The following is a 27902-nucleotide window of genomic DNA, read 5'->3' as shown; positions in this document are numbered from 1 at the left end:
GGACTTGCAGTGGGAACTGCACTGAGCTGAGCGTACGATCCTTCTGTCAGCCCTTTCTCTTCTCTTTGGCTTTATCCTGTGGGAAGTAGCTTTACATTCCCATTCAGACTACAAGGGATTCTGCGAAAGCTGAATCTCTGCACTGGCCGTGCTTATTCTGCAGTGTGTGTCACACTCCCTGCGGTGAGGGCTAAGTTCTCCCTATTTTGTGAAGCCTCTGTCTAATGCAGACAAAATTCCTCCTCCCCACAAGGATTCCAGGAGAAAGCAAAGCAGAGAGCAAGGGCAAGTGAAGACAAGCAATGCAGTTTACCTTGGACTCCCTATTTTGAAACACTCACCAAGTTCACTGAAGTAATAGTTGTGATTTGGTTGAATAACAAAATCCATATCCAGCCCATTTCTCAAAGTGCAGTCAGCAGTGCAGGATTCTTCTCTTCCTTTTGCCTTAATAATGTCACTGCTTAGTTCTTGGTTACAGGTATTCACGATGATACGGTGGGGCAGAAATACACAGGAGTCCAGAGTGTTTTGAAGTGGCTCTAGGAGTCACTGAAATAATGACCTATATTGGTATAGGAAACTTTTTTTCCTGTCCATTTTCATCCTCAGTGTGCTTTACAGACCTGAGAGCTGCATCTCTTTGAACTGTGGCAATGCGGAGCAGAAAGCAGCTTCTCCAGCTGAGGCTGCAGGGAGCACTCTGCTACGTGAGGACTGGAGGGATAAGCAGAGCTTCTCACCCAAATCTGGATAAAGGATTGCATGTTAACATGCTTTCCCTTTCTTCCCCTCCCTTCCACTCCCCTCCCAAAAGTATCTGGCAGTGAAAGAAGGTAACCAAAGACTCCTTTTCTCTTTTACTTGGAGGTAAATCAATCTGACCTACCACTTAATGAAATCTCTTTTTTACAGGATGAAGGAAGCAGATGGGAAAAACAGAGGAAGAAAAGAAAAAGAAGACTTTCGTCTTCATGTGTAAATTTTCTGTAAGGAAAATAAAACTTGAAATTAGGCATGTCTGTGATTTTAAAATGTATAGTTTATTATTTTTCCCCAATTATTTTCTTAATGGCTGGGCTTCCAGAGTCTAATAAGTCACTGCACTTAAAAGGACCCTCTAAGAGAGGTGTTTGGATTTTTTAACCAATTATCATCCATTTCTGCAGATTAAATAATGCTTCTGAAAACATGATGCAAGGCCTCAGAATACTGTCCACTGATACCTGCAAACAAAGTCCAATTAACTCCTTTACTCGATACTTTTTTGACTTTGTAGTTATTGCAGTCTGATTTGTTATTGTAACAAAATTTACTCATATGGGAAAAATAAAGGGCATTATATGGTTCTCTATATAATACATAAATAATGTTTTCTTTTTCAGGGAGTTTAAAGACACATGACTTCGATGTTACTGAGATTGTGTCATAATCATCAAACGGAGCCCGTGCCAAATAAACCAGATGGAGCTTTCAATCAACAAGCTGCATTTATTATTGATATCTGTGGCTTATTTGTTATCCATGCACCTTTTAACAGCATAAGGTAAGAAAAAAGATCTGCTCCCAGAGAATAAAGAGAGCTATTAGAAGCTCTCACCTTATTATTTGACCTGACAGCACAAATAGATGATGGGAAAAAGTCAAAGTACAATACCCAACTCTAAGTGGAAGGGATTAATTTGATGCTTTCTGCTGGAGCAGAGGGTGGCATGAATGATTATTTCATCCTCCCATACTATGAAAAATTTCAGAGCAATTTTATTTATCTGTGCACATATTACTCCTTAATTATTATTACATTGCTATTCTAGCAGATTTTTTTGTCTCTTTCCAAGAACATATATAATTTTATTGAATATATAGCTTTGCTTGTGTCTATATCATATTGCTTTTATATATGCCTTTGTATATACTATATTACATTTTACCTGTAGTATGAAAGAGACAAAAGTAAGGACTTTGGTAGGTAACCAATACGTGTCACTTTTATGTATGAGGCATGGCATAAAAAGCCCTATAGCTGTGACTCGCTTTGGCCTTCTAGAGACATAGGGAATACATATATAAAGAAAAAAATAAACTCTTATTTAATTGCTTTTGTTTTGATTTTTTTCCAAATGCCTCATTTCTATCTCCTTTTTTTTTTTAATGGTAGTCCCTGTCTTTTCTTCTAAGTAAAGATGGATAATCCAAAATAATACTCCCTCAAGTTTCTTTTAGCATTTGAATGTATGAAGACTATTGTATGAAAAATTATGTTGCTTCTCTGAAAGTTGTTCAGCCTTGTGTGTAATTTCCTCTTATCTTCTCTTTATTCGCATGTGTTCTCCTAAGAGAAGAAAAATATCTGTTTGTGGCCTAGGATGTATTTTTGTTACTGAGACAGATAAAAATTCTGTATGCCAAATGTTCTCATGCTTATATAGAACAAACAATCCCACACATTCCTTCCCTGCACTGTACAACTCCCTTTCAATCATATCCTTGCAGTCCTATAACTTTGGAGACCTTCTGCCCCACTTGCATGAGGCTGTAGGCATAGGTTGGAGCCACTTCCTTTGTCCTTCTGAGTATAAAGGAGTTAGAACACAGAAAGAAGGATTTTTCCATTTTGATTTCCTAGACAAAACTTTTGAACAAGATCTGGATTTTGCCTTACTGTGTGGAATGGGAGTAGAATTTCATGGTAATGAGCTGAAAGAATTGTAAGGAGAGGTTTTTGTACCTGATGCTGTAAATAGATTTAATATATCAGTGCACTTCATATGATATGTGATTTTCCAATAAAGTTTATAACCGATGAAAGACTGAGTTTAAGACTAACATATAAGGACTCTTCCACAGATTTCAGAGTCTGCATGAGAAGTTAATATCTGAGTATGGGAGAGTCACCTCTGTGGATTGATCTGGTGGCCCAGTCCAGCACCACTCACCTCTCCACACCCAGCACTGTAATCAGCAAGTCTCTACACAGAGCACAAGAGTTAAGCAATCAGGATGACTTAACTATCAACTTGACCTTTGAGATCCCTTCAGAACAGGTTTGATCCACACTGATTTACTTTATCCTTCAAACCATCAGATCTGTATTAAAACCCTGATTGACCAGAAGTAATTATTTGATGCCTTATGTTAGCAATGTCCCAGGCCCCAACATGAAAACTGAGGATGAAAGTCACACCTTAGTAAAGTCAAAGGGAGGATTACTTTCAGTGGAACTGGAATTTCACCCAGAAAACCATACCAACAGTGTTTGGGTCCTATCTATGTCTGAAGGCATGTCAATCTTTCTGTGGTGCCTATCATATTATGTAAAAGGTATCTCACAAGCTACTCTGATATATTCATTTAAAAATAGGAGATTTTATTGAAAAAAAAGAATACAGTAATGGCATAAATGTTGTACTGGTTTGCTATAAAATGCTGTGTCACCTGGTATGATAGTTATATTGTTCTGTCATTCCTTTGGTAATGAAAGTCTTCACTTATTTGTATATTATTTTTTACTGAACATGAGGAACACATATGGGGAAAAAATGCAAAATTACCATTAGACATTAGTGATAATTACCAACATTTCCATGGATTCCCATAACTGCTTCTCAGTAACTTTAGTCATTTGTTTTCCTCTCTTAAATTTCCTTCAAAGGTCATTTCCATAAGCTGCCACTTTCTGGGGCAGATGAATCAGCTGCCTTTGCAACTCCCTGTTTTGTCTCTAGGGATAGTTTTCTACCTATATTTTGATCCAAGCAGGTTGGATTCTTTCCAAAAGCTGCTGAAAAACAAGACCTCTCTCAGTCATGTAGGGGAAACACTGATATACAGTTAACTCAGTATACATCAAGTATTAGGTAACAAGATTTCTAGGCCCATGTTAAAAATATATTTTGCTTATTCTGATTTGATTCTAATTATGTAATTTGCTTAGGAGACAGTCTATAAACAATTTTAACTACTCTCACCTATGTACCTACCCAAGACACTGAGGATGGACTACTGCAGAGTACTAGGACATGTATGGATATAAATTTCTAAAAGTCACAGAATAATACTCAATAAAAGTAAAGAAGACAAAGCATTGGCCTGTCCCATGTATAACTTTGTTACTGAATTTTATACAAACATCGTGCTCCAAGTATGACATAAAGTGTGGACATTCACAGACAGGACGCTTCCTCCAAAGCCAATTCCATTTGTGACATGCAAAACCAGAGAGGTTTCTTCACATATGATTTTTTCCTGTCTACCCAGAAACAGAAAGAAATACAATCTAACATCTGCTGGAAGAAAGAGATTTCAAATTTAAATAGTCAGCTTCAAATAGTAGAAAACTTACAATTGGTCTTGAACAAAAAAGAAATAAAATATGTTATAATTTATTATTTTTGATACTAGGTATATAAACATATATACTATATATAACATAATGCATTGCATTGTAATAATACAATATACAATATAGTAATTTACATGTTTTTCTATTCTATACTATACTGCAAGAATAATATATAGAAAATATTTCATATCCATTTATATATGTTTTAAAGAGTATGTTAATATAAACTATAAAGAAGTTATTAACTATGGTCATATATATGAATATGATACATTCATTTATATAATATATCCCCACACTCCCTGATGAATTATTCCCTCTCCTGGGCAGGATTTCTAGGATATTATCACATTATTCAAGTATGGATACATTCTGCAGGCACCAGTTTTTCACTGAAGATACCAATCACAGAAGAAAGTGGTATAGAAACTCATATTGATGTTTTGCCTTTCCAAATGAAGTGGATGATAGCAAAGCATAATTCAAGGTCTGGTTGCCAACATACTCAATTAAGCAGAATTTGGAGGAGGAGGAGAAGGAGTAGGGGATGGCTGGAAACTCCCAGTCATACTACAAATGTCAGCTATCTGCTGTCAGAAACCTGGTGACGTTGAACCAAACTGTGAAATATGTGTAATTCTTCAAATATTGCTGATGATGTAGCACCAGATTTTTTTTCCATGTGCATGTGACTGCTTTTGACCATGACAGGTTTTCATAAATCTGGTGTCATTATAGAACACATGACTTGTGTCACCACTGCTACAACAAGAGAAATCCATCCCAGATCAAAGTGCCAGGAAAAGTCCTATTCACAATATAAGCCCCACTTAAGCTTTCCAAATACAGCTTGAGTGGAATTTAAGTGGGCCATAGGCCATGTTTTTGCTCCTATAGACAGGCATGAATTTTAGAACGTGAAAATACATTAAAATACGATGTATTTTCTCACATAACTTGAAGCTATCTGATGCCACAAGGCCATTCAGACCTAAATATCTTTGCCAGTATTTTACCTTGAATGCCATGTTAATTTTTGTAGAATATGAACCTAAACAATAAAACTTTCCAGCATTATTTTAATATTAGACTTTCAACCTACATACTATATTAGATCTATCTGAACAGAGCTGTCTGTAACCTTCTCAGACCACAAGATTTTTGAGCAAAGATCATGCTCATCTCCTTGTTTATGTGTTGCCAAGACTGTTGCAGGCTACAAAAAAACTTTTCTACTGTAAGACATTTGTTGAACTCAAAACCCCTCATTTATTATATAACCCTCTTATTATCTCAATATGTAGCGTGTGTATATATAAAGATATAAATATATATGTATATAAAGTGAGATATATATATATTTGCTTATAGGAGAGTGATTGTGTTACTTCACAGTAATGCTTCCTGACTTAAGCAGCCTCTTCATTTAATACTACATTCTTTTTTTCCCTTCCCAATATTTAAATGTAAAGCTAACTGCTATTTTTAATGTGCCTTTTATAATAAGCAAAAGTTGTCGACACTTTAAAATAACTATACAGTAAAAAATAAAAAGTAACAACTAATTTAAAGCCTATAGAGACATTTATGTCATCCCATTCTTTGCAATGAGAAAAATCCTTTTTGTGATTGATTTCAGTAGATTCCAGCATTTGCTTTCTTTCCCAAAATTGAAACACTTTGATTTTACTAATACTTTTTTTAATGCAGTAAAGTAGGAAACTTTGTACCTCTGTAGGCCAACAATCCCCAATGAGATGCTTTGAGTAGGCTGTGTGATCCTAATGATCATTTTTATTCCACTGCTATTAATTTCTCCTTATTTCAATAAAACAATAGAAAATAAAATATTCTATTCATCAAGGAACATGTATCTAATTTCATATAATATTTCACTTCAAATTGTCTCATATTATTCTCTCTGATTCTGTTAAAAAAATCACTATAGTGGGAGAAAGTCAAACTAGAGATTATATTAGGCTCAGGCAAATGGTATTCACCTTTTATAGTCCCTATGTTTTATAATGAAGATACTTCATTGAAACAATGATGCATACTTCAACAGTTCCCTGGAGAGCAGTGAATCCTGTTTGGAGAGATTCATGAATATGTGCATTAGCACAATCCAACTGGAACTTGCCCTTAAAAACGAACCACGAGAGAAGCTGATCAGTTCCCGCTTATGTATATAATCAGAAGGTTATCATATTATCTCCCCCTCCACAGGGAAAGGCAGATGCATATTCTTGTACCACTATAAGAAGAGAAATGCCAAAGGAAACAACAATACCCCCCTTCCATGCTTTCAGCAATGTTTACGAAACCAGAAAGACCTTTTACAACAAGAGGAGGGGCTTCACTAAATGAGGATTTATTTTGCATACAATTAGTCAGAGTGTAAACCTTTTAAAAAAAATTACATCTGCATTAATTTAGTCAAGGCCATCAATAAACCAGAAGTGAGTTCAAAGACTGCTATAAATGGCAGAGAGATGAGACAAACATTTCACAGAGTCAAGGTTTGCGAAGATATACACGAAGCTCTGTGTCCTGAAGATGAATGAGGAACACTTGGCAGTTCTTGAAGCAGTAGTTTATTTAAAGTACAAAAAATTCAGTGAAAAATACTTCTGGCCAGCAGTTGGTGCCCAGCTTTCAAGAAAAATGGCAGACCACCACCAAGCTAGTGACAATGATAAAGAATAGTCACATAGATTTGCAGATTTATCTTTAGGTTTGTAGCAACCTCAGCTCCGTGAAAAAGCATGTAGCAGTGAGGCTCCTTACCACCTTTGAAAACAAACTAAAAAGAGCTGCTGCCTTATCATGGTGCATATTATTAAGCAGTCATTACACATACCAGACAGTAGCAATAAACTTTATCATCCAAAATGAGCAATCATTTGATCTAAGCTTGGAAAGATTAAATAGTGCAATGAAACCAGAAAGAAAAAACTAAATTATGGATCAACTTCTGGATAAAACATACCACTGCCTTATTGCCACCTCTTCTATAGCCCTTCAATCTGTATCTATTATATTGGTAGGTAATTGTCCTAAATACAAAATAGATTTTGCTTAAAAAGATGCCTTCAATTTTATTATGGTTAAGAAAAATTCTGATGCCACTGACTGACATGTTTAATTTAAGTTGTCCTGAAGTCATTACTAAGATGTCTGTGAAAAATTTGGATTAACTCTTGCAAGACATAGCTTCATGTCACCAAAGGCCACAGAGGCTGTAGCTTTTTTTATTTTTAGGAATTTTTTCAGGTATGTATCAGGAGTCCAGCCTTATATTCTGCAGCCCAAAGATCCTGCATTCAAAAGCTTTCTGTATGTCTATAGTATTTTGTGTGCTGGAAGCAAAAAGCACTGCATCTCTACGTACCAGCTTGGCTGCTATTAGGGGAGAAGCATTATGCCTTCTAAATAAGATATATAGAGAAAGCATAATTATACCCTCTAAAGAGGATATAATCTCATAATTGTGCAGCAGAGTTATCCTCAGATTGCACCACAAACCATTCTTGTATGCCTGATAGACTAACACTGGGCTCAGCTACTAGTCTGAGGGTATTATTTGTACTTAAAAGCTGGTTTAATATTGAACATGTGTGTACTCATATGTTGGTTCATGTGTATGAAGTACCCTATTTGCTAAAACAGACCAGCCTATCTGGTTAGTTTTTATTCACATGCACACAGATATAGAGAAACCAAGCACTTAAAACACTCAACTGTAATTTTTTTTTTCCACAGCTAATAATGGCTCTTCACCACAAAAAAGAAAAACACTTTTTTAAAATGCAGTGGTGGGGGGAAAGGCTAGCAGGTTTATTTTGCTTAAGTTGCTGTGGTGTGTCACATTCAGCTCTAAACACGGCAGCTATTACCATGTGTCATCAAATAACCAGCATAAGCAGCTGTGTTGTTCCTCCACAGTGACCCCATCTAGAAGTTTAGAGACCAGGAGCAGGATGATACCTATTTCTAGCCCCACACAGTCATGCACATACCTATGCACAGTTCAATAAAGTTTTTAAATGAAAAGAAACATTTCACCCTACTGAATACTTCACTGCTCCTCTGTCCTGCTTTTGCAGGATGCATCATTGCACAGAAACATTTGCCAAATATATGGCAAAACCATTAAATTCTGATGTTTCTCTGGGTGCAGTAAAGATACAACACAACAACTACATATATATATTTATATCTATATATCCTTTTGTTCCTGCTGTTTGCTGAGTTTTTGAACTTGTGCAAAAAGCAGTTTTCACCAGTGTAACAGTGGTGTTTAGTGAAGACAAAGCTTGTTCATCACAGCAGGGGGACAAAGGGGAGGGGAACGAAGGTCAAAGGGTAAATTCCAATTGCTGAGACATGTTTTTATGAGTTGAATCTTAACCATGTGATAAGCAGCATTCAGAGTCTGAGCAAAATGGAGTAAGGAGTTTTACTTATCTGGGAGAACATCACTAACCACTGTAGCAGTTTGATACCTGGCTGACAAAATCTGGGTTCTTGCTTTCCTCTGGTTGCTTTCTCTTTTTGTTCTAGTTGTCAAATGGAGTGTTCTTAGGTAATTAACATGTTCCTTCAGCCTTTGGAAATTGAGAGGAAAATAAGTGCTTGGTTTCTGCTGTATGCATGGCAATTACTGCTGCTTCACAGAGTGCCTTTGATTCCAAAGATACACAAAAGGTGCTGGTGCTATCTTTTTGGTAGAATCAACATGCAAAAAAAAAAGAGGCTCCCCTTAGATACAAAAACACCGTGGGCAGGAACTGCAAACACTCTGTGTGAAGGGGTAACAGCAGCAGCTGCTCCAAGGACAGGTGTAGCAGATTTTCCACTACCTCTTACACAAATAAGATAGGATAAACTTTTGCCCTCTTGGCAGATCCTTTTCCTGGAGGTGGGCAACCTCCTTCTCATCTTAGTCTGTTTTCTTGCTAGCTACATGGTAGGAGTGCAGGAATCCTGCATCCAGCTGCATGGTATTGGGAATATCCTCTTGTAGGATGGATTCATTACATGTAGCTGTGCTGTGACTGAACTGAGGAAGATCTGCTAACCACTATTTCTGCACTATCTATTGGTAGCTGAGCCACAGGACCACAAAGATGGGATTCTGGTAAGCAGAGACCCCATCCCTGCTGAAACTCCCTAAAAATATGTCACTAGAAGAATTTAGTTAACTGAGTATAAAAAGTAAGCTGGTTGCTCTATATCTGGCCTTGCTAAATCAATTTCTGTGCTGATATTATTGTTACATATAAATGAGTACATCTACACCAGTTTATGCTTGCAAAAATATTAATCTGTTGGTTTTGTACAAGTTGTAGGAGTACTGCCAGTGATACCACAAATTAGGCCAAACAAAAATAATGAGCCACTTAAATGTTGTGTTACTATATATGAAAGAAGATTTAGAAAACAAGGTCCGCTCCTTGTCCTGTTCTTAAAGCTCTGTGAACACTGACAGTAATTTAATACAACCAGAACCCACCCACACTGTTTGATTCCTGTGTTTTGACAGACAATTTACCAGTTCCTCAGTTGCTCTAAATCTGCAGTTTCATTTCAGTCACTGGAGCTACATCAGTTTATTCCACTTATGGACCTGATCCAACACCTTCAAATAGCTACAGTATGAGAAGATTTCTGCCTATTTTGTCCTGCTTTACAGGATCTGATCCCTATGTTTTCTCATATAACAGATATGACATAATTTCCCCACTAATTACTGTTACAACTACCATAAGTGGCGGAAAATATGTCATGCAAGTGTGATCCTAAAATAAGCACCTCAAATCAGTAAATGTTACTGACTTTTAAGGACAATTCTCTTGAGTTTAAGTTTATAGGATTATTGCTGAAGTTTGTACAGTGGTGCAGTACAGTCTGTTTCACTTCAACAGTACAATTTATTAACGGGAGTAATTGAAATGTATCTTTTGCCTATGAGCAGAGCTGTAACATTCACATCCAAATACTGATGATGTCACATGTCCCCTGAAGGTCCACATATTTCTAAGTGCTTCAGGGGAGATAAGAGAGATTAACAGCCTGAAGAAATAGTCCTACTATGAGCTCTCATGTAAGCTTCATATTTGTCCTAGAAGAATTAAAGTGTAGTAATGGGGCATATTTTTCCACTTCTTAGGTTTTCATTGCAGTATCTTTCTTCTGTACCGCTTGTATAATTGAGTTTCCCTGTTTTGGAATGGGTTCACTTGACCCCAGAATAACCTAAAATATTACTAAATTATTTTCACCATTTTCTAAGGAAAAAATTATTTCCTTTACTCCTAGTGTCAGCAAATAATAAAATATTGTTGCTTTGCTGATAGCACAGCAGACAAAACCCATAAAGCTAAATAGACTTTTTGCAATGCTAAAAATTGACTCGAACAGAAAGCAAAATTAACTTTTTAATTTTGTTTAAAGCAGAGATATTAAATAATCTCCAAAGTCAAACACTGCTAAAAATCTTATTTTAAACTGGGGAGCATTTGACAGCATTGAAGGTTTCACACAGCTAAACAAAAGCTTTCTGAAGGAAGTTTCAGAAGGCATTTCTTTATGCTTTGTCCATATTCTAAGCGCCCTCTACTGCCAGAGGAGCCGTACTACAGAGAAAGCCTGCGAGAGTGAGCAGGAACCACCCAGGGACTGCTGGAAAGGAAGAATTTGATACTTCCCGGTGCTGCTTTTCAGGCTGTATGTAGCTGGACTTGAAGGCGATCAGCAGCAAGATGTTGTGTTTTTTATAAGAAGAAAATGGAAAATTAACCCAGTGGTGAATGGAGATATGTAATAATTTATTTCTCCTGGCAATATGAGTTGTTCCTTTCTGCAGCTTGCTGTCCTCCATTGATTTCTCTACCTATTTGTGATGTCTGTTTTGGCATTTGAGAGAAATATTTCCCAAGTCCAGCTGTGGCTGTGCCTGAAGAAGTTTTACACTTGTGCCCAAGTACAAAGCCCATTCAGGGAGAGGTGGGAGAAGACGCCCGTCCCTATGGAGCTGATGGGGTGCAGTGGCTGGGGAAGTTGGAGAAATGTAATCAACACATGCACTCTCACCGCAGAGGAAATTCTTTCTGGGGCACAGGGAGGTGTCTGAGCCAGGACTGGCTCCCCTGGGAAAGAGCTCTCCTCCTCCTTCCGAGTTGGAACTGCTTGCCATGCCCAGCCCAGCCCTCAGTGAGCTGCTGTGCATTCCTCATTTTCCGTTTGCACTGCATTTCTCAGCAGAATGACTTTCATTTTTTTACCAAGCTTACATTGTTCAACAGAGACAAAAAGTGACCTAGGAGTTTCTGAGTGTTATTTCCATGTAAAGCAGTCAGAGCAAATGCAGGTCTGCACTATGTGAAGCTGCAGATTTGATTGTGAAAATCAGTTCTGAAAGCAGTGGGGAAAAGACTCACCTATGACTCAACTTTGGCCCTTCATAAGTTAGAAGTGGATGTTTATGTATTCTAGATAGTCTTAGCACATTTAAAAATCTGTATTGTGCATAGTGTAAGAACATGCACACATATTAGCGCATGTATGTTTGTACGTATATGAGTACAAATATATATATGTGTGTGTGTGTGTGTGTGTCTGTGTGTCTGTGTGTCTGTGTGTGTGTGTGTGTCTGTATTTACTGTGTACTTGTGGTGATGGATAGTCCAGTCATTCTGCCAAGCTGTGAACAAACATAAACTGTAATACTGAAGTCCCTGATCTCTGATCAGATTAACCCTTCATCTCCCAGCTCACCTGGCAGTGCACTGAAATTCCCTGACAGTTTCCTGTCTCCTGCAGAGGTCATTATGAGTTCAGGTACAGTCCTGCCATTTGAAAGATACAGGAATCCTTGAAAAGTGGGAATTATGGCCATTTGCAGGTGATGCGTAGGCCTTGCTGGTTACTGAGTGACCAATGCTGTGGGTGCAGCTCCATCCCCCAACGTGGGGACTATGGAAGCTGTTGGGAGTTCCCAGTGTTGCAACAGCCAGTGTTTCATTATAAAGAAGTATTTGAGAAATTACATTTTTGTTGCTTTTTTCCTCCTTTTCTGATTTACAATATGAAAGACATTCCATAGACCTCTGTGACCTCAGGGTGATATTGAAAAACTTTAGGAGCGAGAGCTCAGCTATATTCTCTGCTCTTCCTCATGAACGTACGGGATTATTTTTTACAGGATATTCTGAAGTGCCATATCCAACCTGGTTTAAATAAGGCAAACTACAGGAATGAGTTTGCTGCTTTTGGGAAAGGCTTTGAAACCAGTTTCCCTTGCAAAATATGGGGTAGCACTTTTTAATGATTTTTGCTAGGACTTAGCAGAATTCTGAAAAACAAACAAAAAAAATTAAAGTTAAGTAAGTCTATAGATTCAGCAGATAGTGAAGTCAGTTCTAGGACTTGCTAGCTGAGATTCCTCAATAAGCAGCTCATATTGAAAGTGAACAAATTTATACACTGAACATAAGGAGGCAGGTGTTCTCAAGAATCTTTTGCTTCTAGAAATACTCTCATGTTTTACCATGCAATTAAAATTATACCAGCCATATGAGATAGAGCTGAATTAACTTCCACTATATATATAATATATATACATATATGTATATTTATATGACGCTTCTGTGCATGTAAGACTTCTGAGGCCAGCTGCACTTGAAAGTGAGGCACTTTGCTTCAGTGAGAGTAACTTTCAGCATGACAGTGATCCTTCAATATTTCCAAGGGCAGGACATGAGCCCTCATCTCAGTGCGGAAGTCCAATTGCTCAACAGATTTTATTGTTTGAATGTCCGTGCTCAATTTGTCTTTTGTCCTCTGCTGAGAGTGAAGACAAAGGTGTTGATGATTTCCTGCCTCTATTGATGGATTTTGTTTTGTATGCAATAGTTTGAGGTGACAAATTTTACTACAGGAAGAAAGCCAGGTACTAAAGAGCTCTTTAACATAGTGTAGGCAGACTGAACAAGAAACAGTGATTTCAAGTGGAAGTGGACAAAGTCAGCTAAGCAAGAAACTATGTATAAAACCAAAACCCATAGCTCTTCTCCAAGTTATACAAATTCATAGTATCTTCAGATAAAAACTTGATACTTTTAAGGAAATTACACTCTAGTCAAGCAGAAATTATTTGGTTTACTACAGAGGTAACTGGGTAGAATGTGGTGGCTTCTGATGTCTCTGTAGTATGTTGGACTACTCTGATCAATGGCAAAAATCAGAACTGACGGTATTCAGCAGACCCCTCTTGCCAGAGCTCCATGAATGCTTGCACATGCACATGCCCTAAATATTAATGACATTGGCTTCTCACATTGGCTGTGTGAGATTTGATTCAGGGACTAGATATGAAAGGTACATGTAGATAGAAAAGTGACTGCAAGCTATTTACTTAATCTTGTAGTTTAAGTAGGTCATTCTCCAGTGATGGAGTTTGATTTGCCCAGAATGGTACAGTTCCTGTCCTAGAGTGCTGGCCCAACCACCACAGGTGGCTGAAGGAATCCAGGGCTGGACAAATTAGTCAGCAGTAGTCTGAGATCACTGCTAAAAAGTAGAATGAAATGGAAAAGCATCAAATATTGGTACTCCTGAGCTACTGTCTCAATGTTTCTCAGCTGCTCAGGTCAAGCATTCGCAGCAAAGGATTCAGAAGATAAGGATGAATGGTCAGAGATCCCTTCTCATCACTTGCCTTTTCCTTGGCTGGCTCACCACCCTCACGTGGGAGCTCCCACCTTTACAGCTCCCTAGTAAAAAAGGGGCACAGTGCACATGCTCTTTATGGCAGCTCTCTCCTGGAAGATCATGAAGTTTTATAAACTCCAGCTGTTTGAATCAAAGAGACCACACTCCAGTGACCAGCACTTCCCAGAGACGCAGCCTCACTAACAGAGAGTGGCCCAGCTCCTCTGTCCTGGCTGAGGACAACACCCAGCTTTGCCTCCCTCTCTGGCTCATGCCCTGCTCTCGTGCTGGCTCTTGCTCACACACATGCACACACTCTCTCCCCGTGTGCATCACCATGCTATGGATACAAATGGTAAGTCGTGCATTCCAGTAATATGCATTCCTTTGAGTATTATTGCACTCATAAATACTCTGTACATGCAATTACATAGCTATTGCTAATATTCCCTTGCACTCCTCTCCCTTCCATTTAAGATCTCAACCTACAAGCCACTAAGAAAATCTCAGCAAAGGATAAGGAATGAAGCAATTTTATTTAAAAGAAACATTACCTTTACTATATTGGAGTGAGCCATAAAAACCTTAAAGTCAGATTATTAAAATTGTCTAATAAGCCAAGTATTTAGAAGCTTCTTCTCAGCCTGGTTGCAGAAGATCTTAATAATTCCTAGCTCAGACTTAAATAAGTGCTAGTAAACCTTGACATTACTATGATGAAAAATCATACACAAAATACTACAAGTGACAGTCCTGCTTATATAAAGCAGTAATGGGGTGAACCTTCTCTTATTTTGAAGAATTAAACAAGATAATTTAATGAGTATTGATCAACTGTAGTTATTGACAGAAAGATATTATCAAACTACCTGATGAAAATAAAATTTTGCTTTGCAACAACACTGTTGATGTAATAAATCATTCAATGTGCTTTTAAAAGATTTGAACTGTATAAAATAAATGTTTTACATATTATGTAAGTTAACCATCAGCTCATGGCTCTTGAAGTCCATAAGTGGGAAATTTTCACTGAGTAGGATTGCACTAGAATTTTTTCCAACTTTGTAATATTTTAAATTATAACACATAGAAATCACCAAATCACCTTCTAATGAAGTTGTCATATAAAGAAAAGACTGAAAAGTGGTAAATAAGAATAAAAGCAGATCACTAGTATAAAAAGATCTGCACTGCCTAGAGAGCTAGAACAGTCAAACACATGCTTCAATACCAATGATAAAAGGTTCTTTATCTAAAAGAAAATATATGTCATATTAAAAAGAAAGAAATTCCAGATTGTAAGATTATCAGGCAGTATTTCAAATAAAAGAAGTAGCACTCATTCAGCACACCTGAATATGTGTTGTTCCTGAGTAGCCATTGTGGCTTCTGTGAGTAAAGGTATGATTTAATGAAATAAATAACAAAACACTTGAGGGTTATAGTGTCTTGATATTGGAACATCTGCTGTTACAGTCCAACACTGCTGTCCACACCTTAAGGAAGATATTACAAAAAATCCTAGAGGGTTCAGAAAAGAGGTAGAAAACAAAGAGAAAAGCTGCAAAAATGACTGTAAATATTATAAATGGTGGTAAAGTTGTGTTATTCACTTGATTGGTTCACATCTGAATATGGAGTCTTGATCACCTATAGCTTGGATGCCATATTTTGACTAAGTTTCAGTGGTTAATTTGGGGTAAATCTACTACTTACTCTAACGCAACAACTTCTTCTTGGGGTGGTTTAGAAGATCTGAAATTTTTGAGCTTCACTACTACTGACTGTATAACTGCAATTTTCCCCCCTCTCAATATTCCTGTAAAAAACATTGCAAAAGAGTAAGCCCAAAGTCGAGGTGGAGATAAAAAGTTATGACATGTCTCCTTAGCTAATAAAGCCATCTACACAATTAGAGCCTGGAATCTGCTGTGTTTTGCGCACATGTTGAGGAATGAACAGCACAGCTACTTCCCCCTTGCCTTCAGAAGGGTGTCCATACACAAGTCTGTCCCTGTGGAAACATCCCTGGTGTGGGAGAGGACGGCTGGAGAGCTGCAGGCTTGTGCTTGCCTCTGCCACAAGGAAGCATGGAGCTAAGAGATGAAAGGCAGAGGCAAGGAAAGGCCTAGTGCAGCACTACCAGCTTGGCTTGAGCTACTTGCTCAAATCTGAATCTGGGCATTGCTACCAAGCAGCAGAGGTAAGCCTTTGAACTCATCAGAAAGAAGGTCAAAAGAGCAGATTTTCTCAAATCTGTAGTTATCTACATGGGGAAGTGTGCTTTGAAGAATGCACAGTTGTTCAGTCTAGCAGAAAGATATGATAAGATCCAACACCTGGAAACAGAAGTGAGAATAATTCAGACTAGACATAAGGCTTGTATTTTTAACATTGTGGGTAATTAGGCATTGGGAATTAGCAAGTAAGGACTGCAGTGTATTTTTCATCATGAGAAAATGCTAAGATTGGGTATTTCTCTAAAAGGTATATTCAGCTCAACCATAGCTGTAAGACTAGAAAAAGGAATTAATTCAAGAATATTCTTTGACTTACGTTATGTGGAAAAAGGAGGATAATAGAATAGATAATCATAGTATGGCATTTTACTTTAAAATGTGGATAATTGTGAGTTTGAAAAGAGAAGAGAAAATGCAAAAGATTTGTGGAAAAGATAGTTCAATTAAGCAGACATAGTGAGAAATTCTAATCTCTGTGTGCACTTCTCTCTCTTTTGTGCAGCTGAGACTCCACCCAGTATATCTGAGCAGACTTGCTCCGGTACTGGCCAGATTTATTCAGGAGCTGGAAGATAATACCTCAGCTCAGCTTCCACTGTGGATCCACTGCACTTCCCTGAGTATCTGCACAAAGTTTCAAGTGTGAAAAAGCTGTCTGTGCTCTCCAGGGCTAGCAATAAAACACAAAATAACCGAGAATGAAAACAGCTAGCCTAGGTAGATGGGAGAGAACTAAACATCTACTTAGACCTGTAAGTTAAAGTTGTGGATGGCTCCACACTTCAAGGCAATAATTTAACCCATGACTCTGACAAGTCTGTCTGCTCTATTCTCTGCTTGCCCAAGTACTGAAATGCCAGTTCAGCAGATGACCTGAACCACCTATTCCTATTCCCTGTTGACCAAAATCTAAATGATATTTCCAGAAATGTCATATTTTTGTGTCATTTTCCCCCTTTTCACAGCTCTTGCAAATCTCTCAGACACCTGGAACTCTTGACCAAGGACCAAATCCTTCATCTCCCACAATGGCAATAAACGATCAGAATTTAGGAATAGAAATAGGTTGCAGCTGCCACATATAATGCCACAGATAACACAGAATGGAAAAAGTCAGCTTTTACTGCTTCCCTAAGAAAAAAAAAATTAACCCTTGACTTGCAGTTCTACAGTCCCCTCTTATTTGAAGCATTTTTTCTTCCAGTATTTCCAGGAATAAAAGCCCAGAATTAGAGCCTGCTCTTGCTTGTTGCCAGTTAAACTTTTAGGGGTAGTTTTAGACCTTCTGAAAAAGAAAAGTTCATCTTCCCTGAACCTGTGCATTGCCTAACAATGCCCATAGTCATTTGCTCCTCATTTCATCAATTTCTACATTTATTACATTTTTTGTCACATGTTAGAGATAGCTAAGATTTTTTTGCATGGTTGCTAGACCCTCTCTAATGTCAGAATGAAGCTGGGTATATAAAGATTTCACAGATTAGGATCACTGCATGGCTAGTACAGTCCTATTTATTTCTAAGAAATTGTAGCAGCTGAGATCAGATGAGGTATTTGGGCCAGAAGGTCAAGTTTCACTGGGAAAGAGGATGGTACTGTCTGTTAGGGATCCTAAGCCCAAGCAAACCAGGCAGTATATAACACTGCAAAGTCTCCCAAATGTTTTTCATGAGAGACAGTGGTGACCATCAGAAATTTTGGTTCTAACAGAGCTGGTTTTTAAAAACAGAAATATTAAATTGTACTGTAGCTCCAAATGTGCACACAGACAAGCTGAAATAACAAATTTCATCAAGACCCTCAAGTGTTATTAACATCCTTACTAAGCTTCAGATAATGTTCTGTTTGGAAAAAACTCTGTCAGTTACATCTGTTTGCATGTGAAATGGCAAAAATGGAAAAATAAATTGTGCCACAACTCACAAGAAGGTTTTTCTGAACCACTGACTTCATCATCAATTTGGAGTAGGTTCTTTGAAGAGCCTTCTCTAGCAAGTCCCTATTTTTCCCAGCTCTGCCTTTGAGGGACTCATGCCCACACACTGCACTTTTTTCAGCCACTGCCAACAATGGCTCCATTCTATGACACAGGAAGGCCACTCACACGCTGAAATGGCAACTGTCTGTACAGCATCCTCTGAGGCAGCCCAGTGAATGTCAGCCTTGTCTTGGGCTCTGCTTCTGATATAATTTCTGTTTTATTTTAATTGTACCTTAGCTACATGTACATAACTCTTTGAAACACCACATTCTAATTCTGGTTTTGGACCCTCTTTCTGGAGCCATGCAGTAGTTCTCATGTAGACTTGCTCAGCTTGTGAGTCAGTTTAACCAAGGAAGCTTCCCAAGCTGTAGAGGCGTGCAGAGAACAGAGCACAACTTGGTGCACTGCAAATCTTCCTGGAACATCTATATTTTTTGTGCACCCTTTGCTCAAATTCCTGCTGTACTCAACAGTGTGATAAGGTCTTCACCAAAAAGTAAAGCAGTTTGTGAGATTACAGGCTTGGGTTATGGCATAGAGAGGATGCCATCTGAGAAAAAAGCACTAAGGAAAAAAGGAAAGCCACAGCTTCCATGAGGAAAGCACAAACAACTCTCAAACCATGAAAAAAGTGCAAGAAAATCACGGTCAGTTGCTGTCCCACTTTTTTTGGGTGTCAAGGATGGAGCTGGTCTGGGTTCCTCACCCAGAGAAGGGTGAGAAAACTGCAGACCAGTACAGGAGATGTGGCTGCAGAGATTAATTACTAAGACATCTAAGCAGAAAAAAAATAAGTCAAAACAACCTCATTTGGGAGTCTAAAAACTGAGGTTTCCTCACTTCAACAAATCTTGTTGTGCCAGAGCACTTAGACAGCAAATTTTATCCTGGAGAAATCTTTCTCCAACTTCTCACTGATTTTTTTTTTTTTTTCTTCTTGCCCTTTTTTTCCAAATAAGAGACCTTATATTCAACAGTATCTTGGTTCATACTGGTGCATATAAAGGAAAGACCAGATTCAGTTCAAATTTTCCTTGTTTACAATTTCAGGCTGAATTCTGCCCTCCAGTCCTGGCTCCAATGGGAGTAACTCTTGTGTAATTGAATACAGAATGCAACCCTTATGGTTTTGGTCTGACCAGTAACAGAACTTTATGTGTGTTTAATTCATTTTTAGGTTTAGGCATTTTTTCAAATTGGGGCATAAGTTCTGCTCTCATGTGAGGAATGAAAATAATAAAATAAAAGGAAGAAACTTATATTTGGTTTCAGTACAGTCATGCATCCATGCATACATCCATATGTAACATACAGAGAAAGAAAGGAAAGAACGTCTGGAAGATATTATTTTTAGAGGTATATAACCATTAGACATCCTTCCTTATTGTTGAAAAAGTCTTGAAATCAATGCAGTAACGAAACATTCACTTGTTGTTTATTGATGAGGGTGCTCCTGTGCCCAGCTGTAACAGGGCCCTGTTCTGAGGGAGAGAGCCTGCAGCAAACTCCCTCAGCGGCACTGGGAGCAGGATCAGGCCTTGCTGGTTTGAAGGTCACTGCATAATGCATTCATATTTACTGTACTGAGCACAGAATGGCCTTTTTGGTAGATGTTTTGCTTTCCTGTAAGTTTTGTATTGTGAAAATACGACAATATTTAGGGTGGGGTAAAATATACCTGAAGAAAGAAATTAATGTGGTCATAAGGAAGGATATTTTCAGTAAGGAACTTGGCCTACTTATGTCTGTGCATGGATCAGTAATAACCAACCTCCTCCTGGAACGCTGAATTAATTCCCAAAGCTACAGTAACCCCTAAATTATCAAAGTTTTGCCTGGCCAAGGGAAAATGGGTACTGTACCAAATCTGAAAACAAAATTGAGGGACAGAGATAGAAAGGGAAGAGAGAATTTAAAAAGAGACCTCAGAGACAAACAATAATTTAAAACAAAAACCAAAATAACCCTACTTTGATTTTTACTCAAAAAAACACATCGGAAGGTTTACACCAGCACCAGTCTGGAAATACAAGAAACTGGGAAGTTTTTTTGCAAATTATGGTATCAGTACAACAGACAAAATGTTAGGACATTTTAGCAGATGGGGATGAGAAGAAATTTCAAAGGTGAGATGATATTTAACCAAGTTATCTGAGAACTGATATGTAATGGTGCTTTGGCTTAAAGCATCCACAGAGCCAGAGAAACAAAGTGTGATTAATGAAACATTGATCTTCACTAAAGTTCCTGCAGTGCTAGTTATTGCAGGCTTGGAAATTTATTTTTGTGTCAGGTAAAAAAGTAGAGACTGTAACAAAACATCAGTATCATATGAGAAGAAGATCAAGATTAACTTTTGAACAGCAGTCATGCCCCAAAATCATTTAGAGTTGTTAGATCACATCAATGTGTGTATGGATAACACAGCCAGTTGATACAGTGTGACTGGATTTTCAACAGACTTTCAACAAAATCCCTCACCAAAGACTCTTAGAGAAACAAAAACTTGAAGATTAGTCATGGGCTAAATGGAAGGTATTCCTCAGGATTAGCAACTGGTGAAAAGGAGGGAAACAAAGGGAAACAGTAAGTGGTCAGTTTTCACAGAGAAGGACAGCTACTGACAGAATTCCACTGGAGAGCTCACTTGGGACTCTGCTGTTCAATGTATTCATAAATTATCTGGAAAATGTTAAGTAGCGAGTTATCACTTTACAGTTTATGAGAATGTTAAGGAATAAATCTATGATGCAAAGTGTTATGGAAATGACTCAACAATAAAAATAACAGATGGAATAAAGGGTAAAAACTTGGAGATAAAGAGCCTTAATATATACAGGAAGAGATATTCTCATCTCAGGAGATTTTAGATGACCGTGAGACTATTGGCAGTGCCAGAACAATGCTACAGACAACAAAAGGCAAGGAGGGAGTTACCAGAAGAAGAATAAAAGAAAGAAAATATAATTGTGCTTGTGTATAAGTCTCTGGTACATGCAAAACCAGAGCTCCATGTGCAGCTGGGTGAACAGCATTAAGGAACACCAAATGGTTTCTGAGAGAGAAAGACTAACATAACTTTGAGAGTCTCAAATATGTCTTTTGTGCAACTGCTGATAACTCCACAGCCTGCAAACTGAGCCTGTTGTAAAGCCACCTATCTTATACTTCCTGTAGAGATTCTGAGCAGCACAGCCAACATGATATACTCAGAATGTATCTGCTCCCATGAGGAAACACCATCAAGTGTGTGCTCTATCAATTAATCCTTTCTGGGAAGAGCTGGCTTTACTATGTGTGCGTTGTATGGGTGGTTTGTGCAAGCAGAGCTTTGCTTTGTTGAGCAGTGTGCAACTACACACTACTCTCCAGGAAAATTAGGCTGTCAGCATGGTATCTTGCCAAGTTCCTAGGGGGATTCCCTTGCATCTCCTCATGCTTCCAGGACATCCTTATGGCTCCATGTCAGGGAAATTTAAACAGTGGCTGCAATGGACTCCCTAAGGTCTGTTGGCTCAAGGCAGGAATTGCTAAAAAGCTTTTCTGCAGCAGATGCTGTCCAGTTTTACAGAATCCAATTCTACATCTTCCTACATGTACGTGAGCATGTCCAGCTAGGAGTGCTCACACAGCCCACATGTGTGTTGGCACCCCTACATGGCCGATAGAGACGTTTGATACCAGACAGATTTATAGATGTCTAATTGTGAAAATCATACCATGTGCAGTAAATCCTTTTGCTAAGTCAGATTAAAGGTGCTGTTACTTATGGCAATGTAATACTATCTATAACTTCTGTGTTAAACTTGACATTATAAATCCTTTAATCTGAGTATTTAAATGCTGTTCTATGGCTCATTTTTCAAACGGCATTCCAGTTAACACATTTACTGCTAATGAACCACTAACTTGTTCTTTCTTTCTTGGATAAATGCTGTTGACCAACATTATTATTTGCTCGTCAAATAATTTTTTTTTTTTTTGCTTTTTAATTTAATTGCTTCAATAAAAATATACACCAATAATGCATTTTTAATTACACTTCCCAGGTGACCTATGCAAAAAGAGGTTTTATAATGAAGCCACAATAATTAGCCTGTCACAGTCCAGTTTGGGGCTATTGTGTAGTTGTCCTTTCCATGGTTCACCTTAGCCTGACTGGAATTCTAAAAGCCTTATATATTATCTCCCATAACACTTAGAAAGGTATTAAAAATGTGCTCAGTACTGGCAGGAGCAGGCTTTCTAATTATTGTCAACCATTTCCAGTATGACGTGGTAGATTCCCTTGAGAACTGAAACAACAGCCCACTCCAGGATTTGTAATAGGCCCTAGAGCCTAAGTAGTTGTAGACAGAGCTGTTTCCCTCAGGATAGATAATTGGTTTACATAGCAGCTCCACATCAGAACTAAATCTGTTTTTTCCTATTGTCATTTTCCTGTTAAATATACATAACTATTTGGGGGTATTAAATACAATGTGGCTGACTACTTAATAGCAGAATAATTTGCACGAGCTGCTTTACCTGTGATGCTAATAACTGTTATCACCCTATATTTCCATGCATAAATGATAAATATTATTAAGGTGAAATTCTGTAGTCCTTAATCAAGAACACCTTTCACTGAAGCCACTGGGAGTTTTGCTCAATTAAATATTGCAAAACATATCTCTCAGTTTGTTGAAAGTAAGATATCATCATTAAGATATTCTACCTAATGTTTTTATTGGTCAGCTTATTAAATGAGTATTAATGTTATGTACAGGTATAACCAACACTGTAGGGTGCTGATCTCTTATCATCAGTTTATAAACCACTTTTATGAAATGCTCAATTAGCAGAATTAATGGTTAAGAGAAGAATGTATTTACTGTCAGTGGGAATAACCTGATTCTAGCAACTAATATCCTGAGTCTGAGTTGCTATAAAGAGAAGAGAGACAGCGAGTGTATTTTTAAAATACATTTTACTTTAAGCTTGTAAATCTAGGAGCAGTATGCACAAAACAATTGTAAAAGAAATCAAGGCACTTCAATAGTTGTGGTCTCTCCCTTTAACAAAGGATGTCTTACTATTTCATGTAAGGAAGAAAACAATTGTAGAACATTTGAATAAAACTTATCTGCTCACCACTTTTCAAGGAACATAAAATCCTGAGTCTGCAAGTATGAAGTACTTCAGAAATTCAGGATGTTCAGAAATCACAGGATTACATCCTAATCCTTGTGGTTAAATGTGATACCCAGCTGTGCAATGCAGTTAGAGATTTCATGTGTTTGACACTAAATGTGGTCATGTTGGAGTTGAAGGACCTTAACAACAAGATTCATCCTGCATTTCCTATTTGTCCTCTCATTTCAGTCAGTCTCCTAGGTGCATAAAAATTATTATTGTGCCTGTAGTTTTTTATCTGATGTATACAAGAACTTAAAATACCACATATATTTCTAGTGTCCATCATTCAGCACCAGCTCAAAAATCACATGGATGTTATGATTTCAAAAGCACTGCTTTGTCACTCTTTTTGTCTGACATTAAAATGTTGTTGCTAGACATTTTCTGTCCCTGAAAGGAAAAATTTCAGAAAAAGAAACAGTGGGAAATCAATTCACAAGAGTGGCCAAAATGTGATACCCTGAAGTTTGCAATTCTTTGTAGCAATACCTAGGGATATTTCGTCTCATAAGAGGTACAGGTCAGACCCTGCACACCATGACCATTGCCATTGATTTCAGTGTATAGAGCCAGTGGCTCCAATTCTAAAAAATACTCAAGTCCTTGTAAAAAGCTACTAAAGCATAGCAAAACCATTAAGCATGGGCTTAGCTTTAAATTTATGCTTAAGTTAAATGGGAGGCAAAAGGATCTAAGTCTGCATTTGCCTACTACCAAGAAGTTCTTGTGCCTGAAACAAAGCACTGTATTGTGCTGGGAGAGGCAGCTCCTCTCCACCAAGACTGGTGTGGCTTGTTCCAGAGAGACAGCTGTCAAACCTGAGTATTTTAATGAACAGCAAGCAATATTGTTAAAACAAATCTTAGACTAAAACTAATATGCCTAACATGCACAAATATGACATGCCATATGTTTTGTGTGTAAGAAGACTGAATTTCTTAGAGGAAGAGAAAGGATGAGTAAAAAAATCAGTCGTGTGAGTTGTCAAATATAACCTTTTGGCATTCTAATAAACTGTTGCTTGGATAGAAATATCAAGCTATTACTAATGGCTATTAATGTGTACATGCTTCATGTAATTTTATAGTATCTTATTTTAATATCTGTAATTGTAATGAATTGCAATTTAGGAAGGAAACAATTTTCATTTACTTTATATAACATAATTATGGACCAAATTAACCCCACACTAGTCTTAATTACATTTAGTTTCATTTGGCTGATCAAGCAATTAATGTGCCACTGTATTTTGGAAGTAAAAACCAAGTTGTTATGGTCTGTCTTCAAAAAACATGTACTCATCTCAAATGTAGCCACTGTGTAAAACTGTCCTTTGGAATATTTTTTTTTTCTTGGTTTACTGTACATCCGTATGTTGCAGCACAAGAATGTGAGTATAATGAGGCCCTTCTGCACCTGGGGTCCTGTTATACTATGCTGCTTAATAATCTTCTCTTCATGGCACCCTTTATCTTCTGTTCTCAGATTGTACTTGTACTTTTCTCTTTTAATTGGGAACTAATTTTAATTTTGCCATTAGATACTATAAAAAAGCCCACATATAAACTTGTGATTTCCTCAAGCCTCTGTACTGTCACTCAGCCTTTTTTTTGAAGTCAGGGCTGGAACTAGCTCTTTTTGCTCTTCTGGCTAAAGAATGGCAGAGGGAGAATATTTTTAAAAGCCAAGACAAGAAAACCCATAAAATATTGAGCTGCATACTGATGTTCATATTCGGGTTTTCCTCAGCACTCCAGTGAAATCAATGCCAGCAGAATGCAGCATGAAAACAATGTAATGGCTTTGGGATCTGACCCATTAGCATTTAGTACTATCTATCAGTGTGTCTAATCCTTTTCAACTAATTGAGAGAGAAAACAGCCTTTTGCAATATAGGTATGTTGTGAATCTAATTGGGGTAGAACAAGGTAATTTAAGCACAGTTCATAAGCAGGGACATTCTCACAACAACATAGGCACTGTATTATCTATTTATGAGGATTTGGAGGTGCTTCCAGAAATCAAGTGACTCATGTCATAGCAATAGCTTTATGTTATTTTCAAAATTTGAAAAAGAAATTACTATTCGCATGACCTTCACTTTTCTCACTGGAAAAAAGTAGTGCATATAATAAAACAGCATTTTATTTATGCTGGGTTTTTTAGAGATAATTTGTGTAGTTTTGTGACTTAGAGGTAATTTTCAGCAGCTTTCTTCCATTTAGAGGGTGGACGAAGCACCAGTCTACACAGGACCATACTATTTGTCTTGAGAGTGCATGGTGTTCTACTGGGATTAAGTCTTTGCTGGACCTCAGGAAAATCTGGGTCTTAATGTACTCTTCAGCTACTTCAGTCAAACTCTAGCACTTTTTTAACTGAAGCAATTCAAAGTCATTTTTAAAGCTTTTTTTAGCGTCCTTAACAGCAATTCTGAGAAAGCAATGGCTTTACACTTCCTTTTGCTCCAGATAATGCTCAAAGCTAAATTTCTCTCCCTGAAGAACATTAGTCAAACTGACTTTGTAGGGTTCTTTACATGACTAAAATGAATTGGATTTGACCTTTCATTTTTGACTGGTCTGGATGACAATCATCAAGAATATCATATTATATTCATGTCAAAAGCTGAAAGATGTTCCCCCCACCTCACTCTTAGCAGTAGGAAAGATAGCTCTCTATATTTTTCCCCTATATGTCCGCTGTAAATTCTCACCTTAACGGTTGTAAAGAGCCAGTGAAAATTTGGACACAAGGAATGTTGAAACATCTGTAGCCATGATTTTCATCAAAATTTTCCTGCATTTTCCCTATTGGAATCGGCCCGTGAGTTGCTGCTTCTACTCAACAGTGTGCCCAAAGCTGCTCCCAGCTGATGTGGGTCACCTCCTGCCCAGACAGGGTAATGGGCTGCACATATCACAGCTTGCAGCAGTTTGTCCTGCTCATGCAAATAGTCCAACCAGGGTCACCTCATTGGTGCTTAGCTGATAAAGCTCAAAGGCTGATGCAGACAATGCTTAGCAAGTGATAAAAGTAAATCTGGCATAAAGTCACTCATGACTTCTCAACTGTAGGAGAAACCAATCTCTCCAAGATAGAGATAAACTCTGTATCAATTGGATGGCACAGTTGATTTTTGAGAATCATGGGTCAGAGTGAAGTATATCTTCCTGCACATTGATTTGGGTCAGACCACGTGGAGTGTGGATCATGATCAAGTGAAGGTGGAGAAGTCTAGTCCTACAGGAATAGCCTGATCAATTGGGATAAACTCAAAAGAAATTTTACTGTTGCTTTCACCAGTATGGGAGAATCTTACTCGCACACAAAGCTTCATGCAGTTAGAAACAGATGTTAAAGATGGAATTGATTATACCTAGTTTTCCCCTAAATTCTCTCTAGCAATATTTCAAAGCCAAAAGAAGGCAGCATTTCCTTCCTAATGCTGCTATATACTAAATTTAAGGGAAATTTATATGGCAAAGGGATACAATCTGAGGTCTAAGCACACTCATTATCAGAGAAAAACACAGTAAAATGAATGGCAATTGATGTCATGTACTTTTTCTATGAGAAGAAAATGTACTGACTACTGAGAAAAGAGCAGATCTTTTCATTTCTAATGCAAACAGCTGAACCACTGTCCCATACCTCTTACTGAAATAAGCAGTCCAGATATGAAAATATACAGGATTTTTAGCTGCATTTTTCAGCTGGTTAAAAACCTTTGGCATGTTTACAGTGATTTTATTTTCAAAGCACTACTCTGTAGTTTTAAAATTATTATTTGCAATGAAGCACAGTCTTGGCACTTCTTGCAAAACCTGCTGGACAAAGGGATCATTTCTGAGGAGGAAAGAACAGAGTGGCAGGTGAACAGTCCAAGTGCAATCTAGCCTTGAGTGTGAAAATGGGGTTATGGCTCCACGTAGCAGACTGAATATGACTCCCCAGTTGTTCCACAGCATGTAGAACATACATACATCAGAAACTACTCAAACTTCTAATAAATCAATCCAGATTTCTTGGTAACAACTGGTGAACCTGCAATACCCCTCCTGCACTACCACCACGTGGAGTGATGGCAGTGGGAATGCCACAATGTCACACTGTTTTCAGGCTTTCTTTGCTATCCAGAGCTATAAGGGAAATGACACTTGGGGATTGGATTGACTCCTCTGTATTGTACCAAAAAACCCCACCAGAGGTAATAAAGGAGAAAAACTAACAGAGAACAATAAAGCCATTCAGAAAAAATGCTTTTAACATCCTAAAAAAGATAACACTATCAAATTCTGATTTAGAACTAGATTTAGACTCCTAATATTCTTCCAAGCTAGAAAGGATCTTTAGGTCTGTTAGGGAAAACTAACAGGTTGTCAACTACTTTCTCTTATTTGCAAGATGTCATTCTAATACAGTCTCCTACTGTTTATCTCAG

The 27902-nt window shown here is 37.8% G+C and overlaps 2 long non-coding RNA genes across 4 annotated transcripts in view; one reads left to right on the top strand and one right to left on the bottom strand.

Moving 5' to 3' along the window:
• Positions 1 to 27902, bottom strand: part of LOC134421287 (uncharacterized) — a 240101-nt gene that overhangs the window by 37349 nt on the left and 174850 nt on the right. The window lies entirely within an intron of this gene.
• On the top strand, positions 689 to 4185 carry LOC134420981 (uncharacterized). The gene is made up of 4 exons (XR_010028477.1): positions 689 to 836; positions 916 to 989; positions 1386 to 1546; positions 2848 to 4185. It is a non-coding gene; the product is annotated as an uncharacterized LOC134420981 (long non-coding RNA).

This window comes from Melospiza melodia, chromosome 8, assembly GCF_035770615.1.
Source record: "Melospiza melodia melodia isolate bMelMel2 chromosome 8, bMelMel2.pri, whole genome shotgun sequence".
In the NCBI taxonomy this organism is placed as follows: Eukaryota; Metazoa; Chordata; class Aves; order Passeriformes; family Passerellidae; genus Melospiza; species Melospiza melodia.
Note: the sequence above shows the minus strand (reverse complement) of the source record. Positions and strands in the feature narration are given on the sequence as shown.